The 7,454-nt window shown below is 34.9% G+C and overlaps 1 pseudogene across 1 annotated transcript; it reads right to left on the bottom strand.

Moving 5' to 3' along the window:
• Window positions 1–936: 936 nt before the first annotated feature.
• LOC111287382 (sucrose transport protein SUC3-like) lies at window positions 937–6,834 on the bottom strand (annotated as a pseudogene). Its single transcript, XR_016341857.1, has 14 exons — window positions 6,411–6,834; window positions 5,539–5,604; window positions 4,922–5,020; window positions 4,761–4,825; window positions 4,583–4,667; window positions 4,461–4,494; window positions 4,209–4,308; window positions 4,013–4,088; window positions 3,104–3,469; window positions 2,740–2,881; window positions 2,333–2,566; window positions 2,173–2,236; window positions 2,037–2,080; window positions 937–1,774 (listed from the first exon to the last, which is right to left on the bottom strand). The product of XR_016341857.1 is annotated as a sucrose transport protein SUC3-like (transcript).
• Between the last annotated feature and the right edge of the window lie 620 nt (window positions 6,835–7,454).

The following is a 7,454-nucleotide window of genomic DNA, read 5'->3' as shown; positions in this document are numbered from 1 at the left end:
GCTATAATAGCTCGAAGAATCAGGATAATTAGGTCAACCCTTTTATCTTTTTAATATAATATATATATATTTGGTTTTTCCATTATATTTTCAAAATTTAGTGCATTGACATTATTACATTTTCTTATTTTTATAATACAATCAATGTTATTATTATTATTTTTTATAATGCAATCTATATGGTTTTTTCATAGTTTGACCCAATTTCTCTTTAATTTAAACGATTTTAAAGACTTAATTGAATATAAAATTTTATTTTTGAAATATTTCTTATCGAATTTTGGTTGAGAAGAAAAAAAAAAAAGCACACTATCCCTTATTTTCATGGTTTATTTTAGTGCTTATTGTATAATGAAATTGCATAGTGAGGATTGAAGGAGCAGGATCTTTTAAAACAAAAGACAAGAATTGGAAATTAAGAATTGACCCACCAACTATTCTAATGTCATCACCGGCTGCTTCTTTAATTTTGACAAGAAAAGCATATATTTATATATGACTTCTAACATCCCATTATAATAATTTCATGTTATTTTAGCTTGGAAAGAAGCATATGCATTCGATTCTTAATCGATAATTGATTTTTTTTTGTTTAATATCTCAGGCAAAGAATACTTCCCTTGATATGAAATCTAGTATTCACCGAAGTTAATTCTAAGCTAAAATCAATCAATATCGTTGAAACGTAGTATTCACAGGCTGAAATGATACGTATCTGCTAGACATAATATGAAAATTCGATACTCTAAAATAAATCAAAAAACTTGAATGTATCATGTCTGATACATACCATATTCAATATTCAACCCGAATCTAAGTAACATGGGTAATCGCTAATAAACATGCACAACCCCAAATCTGTTTGGGAATGATGCATAAAAAGAGCATATACACACAATGTCAAGGCACAATCATCCTATATCAAGCTCTAATAAGTAATTCAGACTGAAAAATAGTTCAACCATTTAAAAGAAGATAGTACAAGAGTAGTATGGTTGATCATATATTCTTTCTTACAATTACAAGGAAATTTTATGTATGTGTATCCTCAGAACCGAAGGTGTTAACTGTTAAGGCCAGTGAGATATCTAAAGACAATAAAGAAAAGTAATTACAAGGAATCAGTTGAGAAGTGCACCAAACATTGTCTAAGGACGTGTCTAGAAACCGTGTCAGACTTAACTGGCAGTCAGGAAGAAGACATTCCACCTTCACAGAATCAAGCGAAAGCCTCACATCATCACATGCCATCCAGAAATGCCAAGCCAAAATAGCTGCTGTATGCTGCCCACTTAGACAGAGAGGAGACTTAAATCTAATCTACGAATCAAGCAAAAGGATGCTAATTAAAGACACTAATCATCTTGTGCACGTATGTTCTTTTCAATATAATAATTGGCAATTTACACTCTGCATTAAGTACATGTATCCATGAAATGGGGAAAAAATGAATGAATTTGGATATGTAATACGTATATCTTTTAATATGAAAATTATACGTACACATGATGGTAGAACCATCCTCTGAAAGCAACTGACAGCATTTCCATGGTTGCCAAGCATCATATATACAGTGGCTGTCACCTTATTAAGGCCATTTTGGTCATTAGGCAAAATGGAAACCAGATGACTCGAAGGAACTTGACAGATCAGGCAGCCTAAGAGTTGCAATAAACCCCGCAGCCGGAGCACAGGAGGAAGCCAAAATAAAGGCTGGTATATTTCCTCCACCAAATAGAGCATCCCACGGACCCGCACCGAGAGATACAATCATCTGAAGAAACCAACAATACATTAAAAATCAGCTTTAACTAAATTTGACTAAATTAACAATCAACATTTTATTTTATGTCTAAAAGTTAACCAAAATTCAAACTTTTTTTAAATACAAGGCACCCAAAATACTTAGATAGTTGGAGCTCAAATTAGGTAGGCCGTATGAGCTATGAAAGGAACAACCAATCTTCTGACGTAGTAAGAAACCTTCTGAAATAATAGAAAATAAATTAAATATGACAACATATCACATTTTGTACTTGTGGAATAACAATTGCAAGGTTCAAAACTCCAATTGCCAATCCTGCACAAAGACACAAATTGTTACAATTTTTCCGAATTTAGCAACTGTATAAAGCAGAACCATACACTACAGAAGATAATTAAGATATAAACCTTGGCCACCGCCAGAATCAGCAGTCAACTCCGCTGTAACAGAAAATGGAACACTATAGGTAATCTGCAAGTACAAAACAAATTAGGTGCAAAAATAAGAACTTTTTGTAAACAAAAACTAAAGGATATAGAAATTTGCTGCAAGTCATTTGATACATACAGCTAGAGGAAATCCAAGAAGAGCAAATACAACTAAGGCTGCAATCCTGATTGATGTATTTCCTCCAATTACATGTTCGATCCCTTAAGAATATTCTCTGACAGATATCAAACTAATGATAGCTGTGACAGCCATACAGGCAAACACCGCATAGTTGCTCATTGCCCAAACAAGTCTTGATCCCATCCGTTGACACATTGGTTCAATGAAGAAAGAACGAATGCCCAGAACAATCTACACCAAAAATTACCAGAAATAAAACAACTATTGAAATGAATAAAAAAGAAATCTAATCACCTACAGCCCTCAAGTAGAAGGAATAATATCATTACATTAACTTCAACTGATGGAGAGAAAAAAGAAATCCAAGAAAGACTAGCAATTAGTGCTCAATTTTGAGTTCTTACAGAATTTAATAGCAAACCAAATGCACCTTCTCCACACCTTGTTCATATAATTGTATTTCAGAAGCATTCCTTTTGGATCTCCGTGATATACTTCTCTTCCCATCCAATCCGTATCAAATAGAAAGAAGGGGAACCAAGAAAACTGCAAATAATACCCAAATATAAATGAAAACAAAATAATAAATGATTGCATCCCTTTCTCTTCCTTTTTTATATCTCATGGCGAGAAGGGAATGTGAAATTGTAGCCAACCATTAAATAAAAATGTTAACAATCCTCAAATGTCTACTATCAGCCTATAGATAATTGGCTCAAGGCCAATTTCAAGGAATCAAAGTGTAGAGAACAAAATGGTAAGACTTACCCAACTGAGAGGCATAACAATAAGCACTGAGTGCATTGCAGGCGGTGAATGCCTTAAACTGGTCAATAAGTTGACCAGTACATCTCTAGGACCATCACTGAAAACTTCAATTTGAACATTTATATCTTTTGAGTTAGCATGCTTGGAGTTTGACACTTGTTCATATCCATTTTCAGCATTATTCCTATTAGCATCGGCCACAAAGGACACATCAGCTTTTGATTTTGAGTGTTGAAAGCCATTTTGTGTGGAATCATTCAACAAAGGAGCGGAATCTGATTAACGAGTTGGCTGATTTGCTGGCCACGGAAGTGGAACCTCCTTAGCAAAACATATGGTCACAACAGCACAAAAAAAGAGAAAGACCTGTGCAAATGCCAAACAATTTTTTAAACATAGACAGGATGACATCTAATAAAGTGTTAGAAAACACATGCAACTACAAAATGCACAAAATTAGCATTCGAACAGAGGAACTAGCTACTGAAAAGGCACTCAAAGTTTAAAGAAGCTATACTACGAGTCTCCATTGTTAATCTCAGACATTAGCAGAAATAACTATTTGTAGGGCAACTCATGAGAATATATGGCCCAACAACAAAGAAAATCATTTTCATAGCTCATGGAATCAGCAGGATAATAATAGATGCAACTAACATAAACAAGTAAATGGCTTTTCAGATCAACAATTTCAATCAAAATTTTAGTAAATGTCATGCTCATTTTAATACACTTTATCTAAAGAATCACTAAATCTAAAGAATCACTAAGTATGTCAAAGTGACGTACCATAGTTCAAGCCATAAAATGACAAATCAAATATATTGAAGGAACATTTAGGAGAAGAATTTCAATTTTAACATCCTAGAAAGCTTTATGTGTGAAAGTTCAATGGATAATACTACTTACTACAGCAACAAGAAATGCTGCTTTAAGATTGGCACACGCTTCACAGCAAGCTCTACTTTTCATGAAAGGAAACCATCTGTGTCAAGATAATTGTAGGAATAAATTAATATCTAATGCAATAAACAATGAAACAAATAACTGTGTCTGTCCGTTATTGTATGTTTCATCACAATAAAAACACGTGAAAATTTTTCACCTGTGCCAACTCCCAGTAGCACCAGCTGAAAATCCCAAGATGTTTCCAACAGCCATCCCTAAGCAAAAGATAGCGTTTGCAGAATTGTGTTGATCAGGACCTAAAACATAGCCATCCAACATCTTGTCATGCACAGGATCGAAACGTGTGGTATTATAGGACCTCGTAAATGAGAGGCACTATACCTAAGCATCACAATGTAATGCATAGACTAGAAATATTTCTATTTTTTTAAGAAAGAAGGGAGTTCACCTGATAGATCAGCCAAAAGGGCACGAGCTGGTCCCTAAAAAGGTAAAAATTTTTACTATTAGCTCACAATCATACACAATGGAAAACTGGTAACAAAGAAATAATTACCATGGAAGACATACCTGCACCGTATTGTTAGCAAGATCCAATATCCAGAACCCAATAACAAAGACAAAGGCTGCTCTTGGTCGTGTACCTTTAAATGTACTGCATTGCGTATATTAGGTGAATCTCTTTTGTTTGGTGTGTGCGTGGAAGGGGTACAAGAGAAGAGAAGGAACCAAAAGCAGAAAAGGAAACCTGCAATGCTCCTTTGTATCGCCTAATATGTATCCAATGTCTGCAGAAAACCCGATTATTATCACCTAAATAACAAAACTAGTTTAGCAGAAATAAAACATAGAAAACATAGTATATAAGAAAGAATTATTTAACAGGTAACAAATTTCTTCGAAGCTTACAGCAACAGAGATCATGAGCGATCCAGCAAGGATAAAAGGCCGTCTCCTTCCATATTTCGAAGTGCATCTATCACTCCAAATACCAACACAAGGTTGAACCTAAGATCAAAATGCAAGCAATTCAATAAATCACAAATACGGATAGGCATTATTTCTCTGATTTATTTCAACTATAGTCATTTACATCTGTTAAGCGCCACCACATCCATAGCCAAGAGGCATTCAATTACAAAGGTAGCCTGCCTCCTAATTTGTGCACACGCACACGGAGAGAGAAAGAGAGAGAGAACAGATCCACTGCCTACAGTGGGATAAAAGGACCACAAGATCCCTAGGGTAAGAAGGGAGAAAATGAAATTTTGAATAAAGAAAGATTTACTATTATGCAATCATACATTCCAGGTAACCCCCATCCTCCCCCTTCATGCCTAGGATACATCAAAGCCACCCCAAACCCTTTTGTGAATAATAACTAAATTCAGTTCAAAATGCAGCACAATCTGTTATATCTGATTTATCAAGTCACCACGTTAAAAATCAAGGTACAACCATAAGGATTCCATAAAAATGAAATGGACAATAATATAAAATTATGTAACATGGTTCCCATCACCTACCACAAGACCTGTTATTGGACCGCAGAGCCAAATAAATGAAGAAAAAGCATGCTCTATTCCAATTGTCTGCATGAATCAGCCAAATATACGCAGTCAAAAAAAAGGGAAAGCATCATAAGCTCAAGAGAAGCTCAGAGCAGTAGAAAAGAAACCATGGCTGAGGCTAATAAAATAAATAAATGAAGCGATATTCTTGCATGAGCATGATTTTGACAAAAGATTTTGAGAATTATATTATGATCCAAAAATGTGCTTCAAAAAATGGCCATCATATTCTTCTCTCTCTCTCTCTCACGCATGCCAATAATCAACATGCAAAAAAATCAGCTATCTAGTTGATAGTAAATATTACCCTCCCTATTTCTAAAACTTAATTTATCATTTTTCTTTTTTCAACTTCTGAAAGGGCCATCTTGTTTGATATTGGTAAAGATGCTAAGTATTTCTACAAATTATTAGAAGAATTTTTAGAAAAGGATAACAAAGAATAACTTGTCTCTCAACACCATGATCTCTCTTTTCCAACTAGCAAATACACTCAAAATTCTTTCTAAAATCCATGAGATAAACTAAATTAATGATTAAACAACAATGGAAAAGTGTTGAGGTGCCTAATTTCTAACTAATTAAGGAATGCCAACAAAAGTACACTGTGCTAATCTTTTTTTTTTTCTATTTCTTAAAAATAATTTTAAAAAAGCACAAAAAATGAGCCAAAAAAGTCATCCAATAATAAAACTAATCGTAATTCAAAAACATTGCATCGAATTCAAATTTCACAAAATTCATATTCAAAAATATAATTTTTCTGTTAAATTTTATTTAAACTAACATATAATACAAGTATGGAAAAAAAAAAGCATTGGAAAGACCTGAATGTATGGAGTCGAGCGATAGTTGCAAAGCCCAACCAAATTGAACCCCAGCGGCGACCGTACAACTAAGAACCAGAGTTAGCAATCTACAATCCTTAGATTTGACGTGGACCGGCGATGATAAGTTAGAGTTTTCGTTGGGAGACAAGGGTGAAGTTGAAGGAGAGTCAGTAGACAAATTTAGATCGATCCGATTATGAGGCCCGTTGATCATTTCAACCTCCAATTTCCCTTTTAATTTCTTGTACGAAACCCTGATCGACACTGAGTCACTCATTCCGGCCATGCCCCCTTTTGACTCGGTTGCCGGTTATCGTCAACGAGTTAACTCAATTAAAACTTCACATTAAAACTCTTAAATATAAAATGAAAATGAAAATCTTCTCTTTTTTGTGTTTTGACTTTTTCTGGTGCTTCGACTAGTGATTGAGACGTTTCGGTTGTGAGAACAAAAGTTGACGATCATGGAAAAATCCGTTAAAGAAGGAGTTGAATCGGTGGCGTTGTTTAAGGTGGGAAAAAGAATGGGTCCATCAGGACCGTTTGTTTAAGGGAACAGGAAACGGCCACCGACAAGGGAATGCCGTAGTCACATCCACGGAGCAGAGACTTTGTACAAAAATAACGAAAGATTGACGGACACGTGGAAAAAGAACTCTGGCTCACGAATGCTTTTTCTTGTAGCTTGAGTAAGAACTTGGAATATTCCCTCGTCCTAATTCTGAAGGATCTGCTGTCATGTACCAATGCTCGCGTCAGGCAACTGAAAAATTGACGGAAAATTCAAGGAGAATGCAAGAATCGGTTCACGACTAATCACGCGCAAAAAAAAAAATTTTGATTGATTTTTGACATAATTAAGGGAAAATATGAAGCTGATTGGATGAGAGATGGAGATTTTGACTTTGACAGAAGAGCGTGAAACGGGAATAACACCTGGACAGAGGAAACCAAGTGGACCGGGTTTACTGGACTGGACTAGAGATAGAAGAAACCGGTTTTTTTATTAGTCTAATGCCTTTCAGTTAACCAGAAGCAGCC

The sequence above is a fragment of the Durio zibethinus genome, chromosome 4, assembly GCF_047325235.1.
Source record: "Durio zibethinus cultivar Kanyao isolate XHJ-2024 chromosome 4, ASM4732523v1, whole genome shotgun sequence".
NCBI lineage: Eukaryota > Viridiplantae > Streptophyta > Magnoliopsida > Malvales > Malvaceae > Durio > Durio zibethinus.
Note: the sequence above shows the minus strand (reverse complement) of the source record. Positions and strands in the feature narration are given on the sequence as shown.